The following is a 9731-nucleotide window of genomic DNA, read 5'->3' as shown; positions in this document are numbered from 1 at the left end:
GTAAGAGACTCGTGTTCAATCCCTGGGTCAGGAAGATCCCCTGGAGGAGGGCATGGCAACCCACTCCAGTACTCTTGCCTGGAGAATCCCATGAACAGAGGAGCCTGGTGGGCTATAGGCCATAGAGTCACAGAGTCAGACACGACAGAGGTGACCTAACATGCACGTGCGTTGTCACATAGGCTTATGAGGAGGTGCGGTTCCTTAAGTCCAGAAACTGGGATCCTGCACAGGAGCTGGAACCATGGTGGGGCTGCCTGGTGGGAGCTAGACCGCCCAGGAGTTGCAGGAAATGAAGCAATGGCAGGGACAAAGCCACTGCCCACCATGAAACAACACCAGATGAGTCAGACCTGGAAGAATTCCTCATTTTTTCCACCTCTCCTCCTGCCCTGTAATCTTCCTTCAACACCTTACCCTTCCAGCTCTACCTGGAAGCCATCTGGCAAGGGTCCTTGGAAATGTGATTTCCTGCAATACAGAGCATAGCCAGGCATAGTGAGGCAGAGAAGGAACGAGAAATGGTTATGGGCCTGGTTCACAATGTGAACAGAAGGAATTCTATTCCCTGTGTTCAGCGATTCATCCATTCAGTCATTTATTCATTGAGTTGTCAGACAATCTGTGCATTACCTACTATGTGCAAAATCATCTGTTTTAGCTTTATAATCTACCTGGAACTTTTTAGGTTATTCCAAGCTTTATTCAGAGTAAATTTTTGTGACCTCTAATTCTCTAAATGGAGAAAGGTTTATGGTGAAAATGTTTGCCCTGTGTTTTCAAGGTGGTGTTCTCTTTTGAATTCTTGATAAATTACTGTTTTATTTTGCCTAGTAACTTGTTAACAAGTGTTTATATTTATTGATTAAAATGTGGTTAATTCCTAATCTGCTCATTTGCTTTCCTTTTGAAGTTTTGTTTTGTTTTTTATGGCAGTTGGAAAATGAGAAAACAGGATAAGAACTGACTCTATGACTTGACCTCAACACAGAACGTAATTCATGATTTCTTTTGAAGCTAGGACACTAATAAAACAACAAGTAAATCATCACTTAGGAAGCTGAAAATTTTCACATAAACGGTTAATGAACCTGTAAAGCTATTTGTGATGGACCGGCATTTATTAATTTGGCAACAAAATCAGATCGTGTAAAAGTATCTTCTTTCAACGAAAGAACTAATTTAAGGCCAGTTTCTTAGACTTGCCCCTGGTTTCCTGCCATCTAAAATATACCAAATGTTCAAAACATAAGTGGTGATCATGAATCAAGAAAATCAACAAGCATCTACCCCACTGTTCTCAGAATTCACTGGCTGTTCTTTGGGAAATAGGCCATCCTATTAAAGTTCCCTATCTTAGAATATGCCCAAGTGCATTGTAATTTGAAGTAAAAATCATGGCACTCTAGTTATTTGCCTTGTAATCTTCATTAAATAGGCAGATGTGATCAGCATTAATGTCAGCATTAATTTTTTGTTTTTTAGTTCTCTGAGCAGTCATAGGTATTAAGTTTATAAATTATGAATATTACCTCATGCTCCTTAGTCCCAAGATATAAATCACTGTTAGAAAATAGCCTTTGTCTTGGAGTACATCATGGGGCAGATGCTCTCATTTACCAAGATCAGAAATCCTATCCCAAGTTGTTTATATGTTCATACCCATCTCCGTTCTTAAACTTTTTGATCTTTTTATAATCTGAAATTCTGATGAAAAATTACTCTAAAGGAGAACTCAATCCTGGTGAATACACATTCCTGGTTATTGTTACTTAGAGTCCAAGCTTCCTCCTTGCAAAAATACCAAGCAGAGTGCTGACGTCTATGAGGAAGATGCTTCCCTTGGCATCATGGGCTCAAGTCTGGGTTTCTGTTTGCTTTTTCTCAAGATGCCACTGGCCTATTTTAAGTACCAGCTTTAGGCTCTGCCCTGAGCTTTTTCCTCTGAGCAAACTTCCATAAACCATCATAAGCTGATTATATTTGTAAATTGCCCAAAATAGGTCTCTCTACTAGGATGCAGTGTATTCAGCACGGTTTAAGACCTCAAGGAAACTGAGAAAGAAGATAATGTTCACTGAAAGGACATGGACACTGGTTGACAAATCCTTTCTCTTGTCCAGCCTTGCAGTGCATCACCCGAAATCTTTGGACTAGATACTCTGGGCACCACGGATTGCCTCTTGACTTCCTAGGAACACACCCTTCTGTCTGGCTTTCCATCTGGCAGGTTCTTTTCCATCAGATGTCTGGACAGGTGAGAAGCTGTGGTGGTCACCAAATTAAAGCAGCAGCAATGCATCTGTGTCTTTAGGCAGGGACACAAAGGGGCTACCAGTAGCCCCAAGTAGCACGCATGTCCGAAGGAAAGTTATCCTTCAGAGTTCTGCAAAGAACTTCAGAGCTCTTTGCAAAAATATGCAAAGTCAAAAGGTTCTTTTACACTGTTTTGCCTTATAAATGTTTTTGCCTTGTAAATACAAGGTCTGTGCCCCGCAACATCCACATGCCCTGGGGGCTTGTCAGAAATGCAGAATCCCAGGCCCTGCTTCAGACATGTTCAGCAAGAACCTGCATTTTAACCAGAGCCCCAGGGGATCCACATGCATGTGGCAGTTTGAGAAACTCAGGTTTGACGGCAAGGACCACTTGTTTACACGTTTTGCTTCCCCTGTGCACTGAAGCTGGAGCTTCATAATACTTTTCTGTTGTTCAGTCACTAAGTCGTGTCTGGCTCTTTGTGACCCCATGGACTGCAGCACACCAGGCTACTCTGTCCTCCACTGTCTCCTAGAGGTTGCTCATATTCACATCCAATGAGTCAGTGATGCTATCTAACCGCCTCATCCTCTGCTGCCCACTTCTCCTTTTGCCTTCAGTCTTTCCCAGCATCAGGGACTTTTCCAATGAGTTGGCTCTTTGCATCAGGTGGCCAAAGTATTGGAACTTCAGCTTCAGCATCAGTCTTTCCAATGAATATTAAGGGTTGATTTCAGGGAACGGCTACTCTCTCCAGTATTGTGGCCTGGAGAACCCCATGGGGTCACAAAGAGTCAGACATGACTGAGCCACTTTCACTTTCACTTTCCTTTAGGATTGACTGATTTGATCTCCTTGCTGTCTAAGGGACTCTCAAGAGTCTTCTCCAGCACCACAATTTGAAAGCATCAATTCTGTGGCGCTCAGCATTCTTCATAGTCCAGCTCTTACATCCATACATCACTATTGGAAAAACCATAGCTTTGAGTATACAGACATTTGTCAGGAAAGTGATGTCTTTACTTTTTAATATGCTGTCTAGGTTTGTCATAGCTTTCCTTCCAAGGAGCAAGCGTATTTTAATGTCATGGCTCACAGATGATTTCTTTTAGGATTGACTGGTTTGGTCTCCTTGTAGTCCAAGGGACTCCCAAGAGTCTTCTCGAGCACCATATGCCTAAAAAGAATTCATGAAAGAACATAACATGTTTTGGAGCTTTCACAGAAGACATGTTTCAAGCATGTTTTAATCTTCAGCAAAATCTTCTTGTAAAATTATATGATGCCATTAATCTCCATGGTATACTTTCTATGCCCATCTCCATTTTAAGTGAGCCTTCTGCTGAATGATACAATAAGATTGTTTACACGTTCTCAAAATGTTTGAGAATGTGAATTGCAGGCTTTAAAATGTCTTTCATAGACTGAATGGGATTAAGGGAGCCATTCTTTGCATGGTTTTGTCACAGGCACAGATTGTTGTGCACTGAAACCACAGATCCTTTCTCTTCCCACCTGTCCTCCCAGTTGAGAGAATAATTGCCTCTCCCTGCCAGTGTGCCCTCAGGCCATAGATCACCCTTGATATATTTCAGTACTTTGTTTTGGGTCAGATAGTAAATAATTCTGATTCATAAATCATTAGCACAGACACACCAAGCACACATTTGGAAGGTCCCAGCCAGTGCCACAGTATTGGTGTGGACATGGAAACACCATTAGCTTGCAAGTTCATGCTTGTCTAACCGTCTAAAAGTACATGATCAACACCTGAAAAGCCAAAAGCCAGATATGATGAGTTGACTTTAGCGTGAAGTTTGGTTTATATAAATATTAATGACAGTACAATTTTCTAATAAATTTGTTTTAAGCATTTAAAGCCAACCTGTGTCAAAGGATTTACATTTGGAAGGCACTTGGGCTTATAAAAGCAGGAATACAAGCCAGGCATTTCTTGAGCTTTGATGGCCAGATCCAGGTAGATGGCATGAGGTTCAGAAGGAATTTGGTAGAAAGGGAGGTAGAAACAGTCTGATAGGTTTGGCCTAAACTGCTAGTTCCAGGGAGTTGCCAGCTGGCCTAGTGGTTTGCAACTCCATGCTTTCACTGCTGTGGCCTTAAGTTCAGTCCCTGGCAGGGGAACTGAGATCCCACAAGCTGTGCAGCACAGCCAAAGAATAAAAACAAAATAAGTTGCTAGTTCCAGCTTCAGTTGTTTGAGGCATATCAGTGCTCACAGCATCAGTTCTTTCTTATGAGCCAGCATTAGCAGAGGTGCTTTTAACCATCAGTATTTAGAAACTTGGCTCTGGATGCTTCCCTGGTAGTCCAGTGGTTGAGAATTTGCCTTGCAACGCAAGGGACACCAGATCCATCCCTGGTCCAGGAGTACCCCACGTGCCACAGAGCAACTAAGCCTGTGTGCCACAACTACCAAGCCCACATGCTCCAACTACTGAACCCCACATGCCTAGAGTCCATGCTCTGAAACAAGAGAAGCCACCACAGTGAGAAGTCCGTGCCCCCGCAACTAGAGTTGCATTCCAGAGAAAACTTGTGTGCTGCAACAAAGACCCACCACAGCAAAAAAAAAAAAAAAGGGGGTAAATAAATAATAAATAGATCTTTGAAATAAAGAAAGAAACTTGGCTCTGAGTCCCATTAAAAGATAAACTGAGGCAAACTAAAATTTTAGGAATTTATTTAAGCCAAAGGGGAAGTGGTTAGAAGTGCTCCCTAAAGGGAGCTGGGGAAAATCTTTTACAGGGAAAAAGTGGAAGCAAAGTAAGGAAATTATTGATTGGCTGTAGCTTAAACCCAGGTTGGCTGTGATTGGTTGCCCTTAGCTTTCTCTTTCCTGAACTTGAGATGTTTATAGGCTTAGATTTTGATTTGCTTATGTCGGTGCAGCAGCAGTCACTCAGTTGCTCAGTCGTGTCTGACTCTGCGTGACCCCATGGACTGCAGCACTCCAGGCTTTCCTGTCCTTCAATATCTCCTGGAGTTTGCTCAAACACTTGTCCATTGAATTGGTGATACCATCCAACCATCTCATTCTCTGTCGCCCCCTTCTCCTCCTGCCCTCAGTCTTTCCCAGCGTCAGAATCTTTTCCAATGAGTCTGCTCTTCGTATCAGGTGGCCAGTGTATTGGAGCTTCAGCTTCAGCATTAGTTTTTCCAATGAATATTCAGGGTTGATTTCCTTTAGGATTGACTGGTTTGATCTCCTTGCTGTCCAACAGACTCTCAAGAGTCTTCTCCAGCACCACGGTTCAAAAGCATCAATTCTTCGGTGCTCAGCCTTCTTTATGGTCCAACTCTCATATCCATACATGACTACTGGAAAAACCATAGCTTTGATTTTATGAACCATTATTGGCAAAGTGATATCTCTGATTTTTAATGTGCTCTCTAGGTTTGTCTGAGGTCTCCCAAGTACAGGCATTACACCAAACATTGATTTATACAGCAAACATTTAAAGAGCACTGCTAAATCCCAGCGGAGAAGGCAATGGCACCCCACTCCCATCTGTGGGTCGCACAGAGTCAGACACAACTGAAGCAACTTAGCAGCAGCAGCAGCTAAATCCCAGATGTTTTATTAGGGGTGCAGATAAAAAGATGGCCAAGAAATGATACTTACCCCAGAGGAGGCCAAGAAATCACTCCAGTAAAATAGTGACTTATTTTTATTAGCTGAGCTGTGCATTCATTACTCTGGAGTATAGGTGAAGAGGTGTCCCTCTGCCTAGGGATTCAGAGGGGTTCCCGGAGGATATATATAACTCTCTTCCACTTTATCCTCCCAACAAGGCTGAGAGGAGGCAGCAGACACAGGAAACAAAGGTCAGCAGGTAGAAAATGTTTACTTTCACTTCAGTTCAGTTCAGTTGCTCAGTCGTGTCCGACTCTTTGCAACAACACGGACTGCAGCGCTCTAGGCTTCCCTGTCCATCACCAACTCCCAGAGTTCACTCAAACTCATGTTCATTGAGTCAGTGATGCCATCCAACCTTCTCATCCTCTGTCTTCCCCTTCTCCTCCCGCCTTCAATCTTTGCAGCATCAGGGTCTTTTCCAATGAGTTGTTTCTTCGCATCAGGTGGCATAAGTATTGGAGTTTCAGCTTCAGTATCAGTCCTTCCAATGAATATTCAGGACTGATTTCCTTTAGGATGGACTGGTTGGATCTCCTTGCAGTCCAAGAGACTCTCAAGAGTCTTCTCCAACACCACAGTTCAAAAGCATCAATTCTTCAGTGCTCAGCTTTCTTTACTGTAGCGATTCTCAAGTATTAGGTGCCTGAGAACCCTGGAGGATCTGTGTTTGAAGCAGTTTCTTGCACCCCACTTCACTTCCATTGTAATTCAGTATTTCTGGGTTGGAGACCAAGAATGTGCACATTTAACAAAAGTGCCTGGAGATTCTGATGTAGGTGGTCCGAGGACAGTGTGCTTTATACTGATATTAAAAGATTCCCTTGCAGATCAGCATGAGTGGCAGTAAAACCTCAATTAAACATCTAGGAAAAACCATGAAAGGTTCAGCCATTCATGGGCTATAATCATATCTGGTGACTTAGTCACTTGGGACTGCTGACAAATTTCTATAGAATGAGAGGCTTAAACAGCATTTATTTCTCACAAATCTGGGGTCTATAAAGTCCAAGATCAAGGCACCAGTAGATTTGATGTCTGGTGTAAACCTGCTTTCTAGTTCAAAGATGGCTATCTTCTCACTGTATCCTCACATGGCAGAATGGGCAAGAGAATTCTCTGGGAGTCTCTCATAAGGGCACTAATCCTATTCATGAGGGCTTCACCCTCATGACCTAATCACCTCCCTCAAAGCCCCCTTCCTAGAGAAGGATCAAATCAACAAAATTAGAAATGAAAAATGAGAGGTTACAACAGACAATGCAGAAATACGAAGAATTCAGTTCAGTCACTCAGTTGTGTCCGACTCTTTGTGACCCCATGGACTGCAGCACCAGGCTTTCCTGTCCATCACCAACTCCCGGAGTTTACTCAAACTCATGTCCATTGAGTCGGTGATGCCATCCAGCCGTTGCATCCTCTGTTGTCCCCTTCCTCTCCTGCCTTCAATCTTTCCCAGCATCAAGGTCTTTTCAAATGAGTCAGTTTTTCACATCAGGTGGCCAAAGTATTGGAGTTTCAGCTTCAGGATCAGTCCTTCCAATGAATATTCAGGACTGATTTCCTTTAGGATGGACTGTTCAAGGGACTTTCAAGAGTCTTCTCCAACACCAGATTTCAAAAGCATCAATTCTTTGGCTCTCAGCTTTCTTTATAGTCCAACTGTCACATCCATCCATGACTATTGGAAAAACCATAGCTTTGAGTAGACAGACCTTTGTTCACAAAGTAATGTCTCTGCTTTTGAATATGCTATCTAGGTTGGTCATAACTTTTCTTCCAAGGAGCAAGCATCTTTTAATTTCATGGCTGCAGTCATCATCTGCAGTGATTTTGGAGCCGAGAAACATAAAGTCTGTCACTATTTCCACTGTTTCCCCATCTATTTGCCATGAAGGGATGGGACCAAATGCTATGATCTTAGTTTTCTGAATGTTGAGTTTTAAGACAACTTTTTCATTCTCCTCTTTCACTTTCATCAAGAGGCTTTTTAGTTCTTCTTCACTTTCTGCCATAAGGGTGATGTCATCTGCATACTTGAGATTATTGATATTTCTCCCAGCAATCTTGATTCCAGCTTGTGCTTCATCCAGCCCAGCATTTCGCATGATGTACTCTGCATATAAGTTAAATAAGTAAGGTGACAAAATACAGCCTTAACATACTCCTTTCCCAATTTGGAACCAGTCTGTTGCTCCATGTCTAGTTCTAACTGTTGCTTCTTGACCTGCATACAGATTTCTCAGGAGGCAGGTAAGGTGGTCTGGCATTCCAATTTCTTTAAATTTTTCCACATTTTCTTGTGATCCATAGAGTCAAAGACTTTAGTGTAGTCAATAAAGCAGAAGTAGATGTTTTTCTGGAACTCTCTTGCTTTTTCAATGATCCAGTAGATGTTGGCAATTTGATCTCTGGTTCCTCTGCTTTTTCTAAATACAGCTTGAACATCTGGACGTTCACAGTTCACATACTGTTCAAGCCTGGCTTGGAGAATTTTGAGCATTACTTTGCTAGCATGTGAGATGAGTGCAATTGTGTGGTAGTTTGAGCATTCTTTGGCATTGCCTTTCTTTGGGGTTGGAATGAAAACTGACCTTTCCCAGTCCTGTGCCCATTGGTGAGTTTTCCAAATTTGCTGGCATATTGAGTGCAGCACTTTCACAGCATCATCTTCCAGGATTTGAAATAGCTCCACTGGAATTCCATCGCTTCCACTGGCTTTGTTCATAGTGATGCTTTCTAAGGCCCACTTGACTTCACATTCCAGGATGTGGAATGTGAGTGATCTAGGTGAGTGATCACACCATCATGGTTATCTTGGTCATGAAGATCTTTTTTGTACAGTTCTTCTGTCTAGTCTTGCCACCTCTTCTTAATATCTTCTGCTTCTGTAAGGTCCATACCATTTCTGTCCTTTATCGAGCACATCTTTGCATGAAATGTTCCCTTGGTATCTCTAATTTTCTTGAAGAGATCTCTAGTCTTTCCCATTCTGTTGTTTTCCTCTATTTCTTTGCATTAATCACTGAGGAAGGCTTTCTTGAACTCTGCATTCAGATGCTTATATCTTTCCTTTTCTCCTTTGCTTTTCGCTTCTCTTGTTTTCACAGCTATTTGTAAGGCCTCCCTAGACAGCCATTTTGCTTTTTTGCATTTCTTTTCCATGGGGATGGTCTTGATCCCTGTCTCCTGTACAATGTCACAAACCTCTGTCCATAGTTCATCAGGCACTCTATCTATCAGATCTAGTCCCTTAAATCTATATCTCACTTCCACTGTATAGTCATAAGGGGTTTGATTTAGGTCATACCTGAATGGTCTAGTGGTTTTCCCCACTTTCGTCAATTTAAGTCTGAATTTGGCAATAAGGAGTTCATGATCTGAGCCACAGTCAGCTCCTGGTCTTGTTTTTGCTGACTGTATAGTGCTTCTCCATCTTTGGCTGCAAAGAATATAATCAATCTGATTTCGATGTTGACCATCTGGTGATGTCCATGTGTAGAGTCTTCTCTTGTGTTATTGGAAGAGGGTGTTTGCTATGACCAGTGCGTTCTCTTGGCAAAACTCTATTAGTCTTTGCCCTGCTTCATTCCGTAGTCCAAGCCCAAATTTGCCTGTTACCCTAGGTGTTTCTTGACTTCCTACTTTTGCATTCCAGTCCCCTATATTGAAAAGGACATCTTTTTGGGGTGTTAGTTCTAAAAGGTCTTGTAGATCTTCATACAATCATTCAACTTCAGCTTCTTCAGCATTACTGGTTGGGGCATAGGCTTGGATTACTGTGATACTGAATGGTTTGCCTTGGAAATGAACAGAG

The sequence above is a fragment of the Bison bison genome, unplaced genomic scaffold (assembly GCF_000754665.1).
Source record: "Bison bison bison isolate TAMUID 2011002044 unplaced genomic scaffold, Bison_UMD1.0 scf7180017864456, whole genome shotgun sequence".
Lineage (NCBI taxonomy): Eukaryota > Metazoa > Chordata > Mammalia > Artiodactyla > Bovidae > Bison > Bison bison.
Note: the sequence above shows the minus strand (reverse complement) of the source record.